Source organism: Notamacropus eugenii, chromosome 6 (assembly GCF_028372415.1).
Source record: "Notamacropus eugenii isolate mMacEug1 chromosome 6, mMacEug1.pri_v2, whole genome shotgun sequence".
Taxonomy (NCBI): Eukaryota; Metazoa; Chordata; class Mammalia; order Diprotodontia; family Macropodidae; genus Notamacropus; species Notamacropus eugenii.
This window is the reverse complement of record NC_092877.1, coordinates 232,436,670-232,439,608: the sequence shown is the minus strand read 5'-3', so window position 1 is coordinate 232,439,608 and position 2,939 is coordinate 232,436,670. Positions and strand designations below refer to the sequence as shown.

At 40.8% G+C, this 2,939-nt stretch overlaps 1 pseudogene; it reads right to left on the bottom strand.

Annotated features, from left to right (window-relative positions):
• Positions 1 to 1,065: 1,065 nt before the first annotated feature.
• Positions 1,066 to 2,054, bottom strand: LOC140511275 (eukaryotic translation initiation factor 3 subunit H pseudogene; annotated as a pseudogene).
• Between the last annotated feature and the right edge of the window lie 885 nt (positions 2,055 to 2,939).

Here is a 2,939-nt window from a genome sequence, read left to right as displayed (position 1 = left end):
CCTTTTTTGGGCATTTTCCTAACCAGTTACTTGACTTTTGGGTCCTTTGTCAAGAGTAGGGTGTACTCTGGGGACCTGTAAGTTCTCAGTTCCTCCAAAGTGGTACAATCAAGGGAGAGGAGTTTACTCTTCAGGGCTGCTCTAGTTCTGCCACTCCCCAGGACCATGCTCAGGGCTGAGATGCAGATCAGCTGCTCAATTCCCCCAGGGGCTTTAGGGGGAGGGTTCCCAGGGCCAGACTGCCACTCAGTGTGAGATTAAGATCAGTTGCTCAATTCCCCCAGGGGCTTTAAGCTGAGCACTCCAACAACGGCTGCCTGCTGTGCCACCCGGCAACTGCCACCACAGCTGCCCCTGCCCCCTGCTGGTGCTGCTGCCTCTGCTGCAGCCTCTTGAGGCCAGAGCTAGGAGGTACCGTGCTTCCTTCTCATCCAGTTGAAAAAGCCCTCTTACTAACCTTTGAAGCTGCCTTTGGCACCTGTGGGTTGAAGGATCTGAGAACTTCTGCTGATGCTGGGGATTCCCCCACCGAGGTCTGCTCCAGTCCTGTTCCTCCTGGTGTTGCATAGCCAAGGCTGGGCTGTATTCTGCTCTGTGTCTGGTGCAACAGACCTTTCCCATTGGCCTTCCAGGTCACCTTGGGCTGGAAATCTCCACTCTGTCATTCTGTGGCTTCTGCTGGTCTAGAATTTGTTGAGAGTCATTCTTTAAAGGTATTTTATGGGCTGTAGGGGAAGAGCTAGAGTATGTGTGTCTTTCTACTCTGCCATCTATATATTATAAATTCAATACATTAGTTTCAAGGCTGTTCTGTCATCTGTATGCTAAACTTAATTCTGTTTTCTTCTGTGAATTTAAAAAAAATTTAATATCAAAAACAATTTTCTTTTTTTTTACAAGAACAATTTTACTGCCAAAGTGAGTCAACAATATCAAATGAGTACTGTCATTTTCCTTAAGAAAATTCTATTTCTTGAAGATCTGTCTGCAGGTAATCTCAGAATATGTGTCAGTACCTTATCTGAGAACAACCTGTCAAACCAGAAGCCATGGGTTTCCTCTTTCTTAGTTGGTATATTCTTGGAGAGCCTGAGCCATAAAGAGTTTGCCCAAGTTGTATGTAGTGAACTCTTTGATGTTCTGGCAGGCAGTGTTAATGTGGCCTGGACTGAATCTACCTTGGCAGGTGGCTGAGGAAGTCTGAAGAGTTTGGACATGTCCTTTTCAAGGGGAAGAGATTCTCCTCTGCTCTGATGCTGTTCACGTTGCCGATACTGATGTTTCTATTACTGTTGCTTACTGTTACTTACTTTCTCACATAGGTGTTATCTTTAATAATATCCTGGCTCCTTTCATCTACTCTGTCCATCAACAGTTGCAGGCTCTTCCCCAGATGATTATTGCTGAATGATTCATGTTTAACTGCCATAGCTGATTTCTTTTCTAGTTCCCATATTAGTATGTTGGTCAGATGTGAATTTTTAATTGTAATCTGCACGTCTTCAAACATGCTCAAAGGTGATATTTGCCTTTTTCAATGTTTCAGGAGAAAAATCTCTCTTTACAAACTTGCATCAGCTTAGAAGTCAACCTGTATGCCTTAAATGATAGAGACCCTTAAGCAGTTTTTATGGAATCATAAATGAGAACTATAGATTCTTCAGTTGCATGTTGAAAACTGAATTGGGAATCCAGGAGAGCACAGGTGACTAAAGAACCACAGTATGTAGACTGATACCAAGCAATATTAAGATGACTGATATTCACATGACAAAGACTGTGCATCATCTCCATCTGATATTGGACTTTATCAAAATCAGCATCATCCTCTGTGTGTTGGGGAATGGGAAAACAATTGGTGATTTCAAGTACATTCCCCTATCCTTCTTCTTGATAATGTTTAGTATTTTCAAATCAACCAGTATGTCAATCTGCACTTGTTTCATGGCTGAATCTCCCAAGCTGCCTTTGCCTTTTCCTTTGCCAGAGACCACACAGATTGTAGAAGTTGAACTGGTGGAACCAGAGCTGGTACCTTCTTTATGGGATGTCATCTTAGTGGAAAGACCAGAGGAAAGGGCCTTCTGTGAATTTTTAAAATATATATATACATATATATGTATAATATATGTCAATAACAATCTTTACTTTCATTTCTTTATATCATTGTCATTAGCCTCCCTTCTCCACCATCAAAAATAATAAATAAGCAAAGTTAAACAAAAATTTTAAAAAAAAAATTTTTTTAAATCCACGCATTGGCTATGTCTGAAAAAAATGTCTCATATGTACCCTGAATTCATCATTGTTTTGACAGGAGATAGGTGATAGTATGCTTCATCATCAGTTTTCTGAAGTAGTAGTGGGTCCCTGAATCAGAATTCTTAAGTCTTTCACTGTAGTTTTTCTTTACAATATTGCAGACATCAGCTAGATTATTTTTTCAGGCTCTACACACTCTACAATATGTAAGTTCATACAAGTTTTCTGAGGTTTTTTTAATTTATCCCATTTAAAAGGGTACATAAAAGGATGGAATAAAACAGAATTACCTGCATCTTTTCAGAAGGATTTAGAAGCATACATTCTTCATAGGGCAATGAAAGTATCCTGGAGTACTCACAACTGCAATAGGACCAATGGAAAAACAGCAGCCAGGGCAGCTATAAATAGCTGCATTAACTCTGATGCCATGAACATGGCCACTGATTGATGCACTTTGGCGATCAGAGACAGCTTGTTGTCCATCCTGTTAGTGAGATGGACAGAATGATGGTCTTCAGATTCACTGTGGAGTAAGAAGATGAATAGAGTGAGGAGGAGATGATGATTTTAGAGTTGGACCAGAAATTAAGGGTCATCTGGACCTGTCCCTTCATTTTATAAAGAAGGAAAGTGAGGTCAGAGAGTAACCGACTTTCTTGAGGTCAGAGAGATTC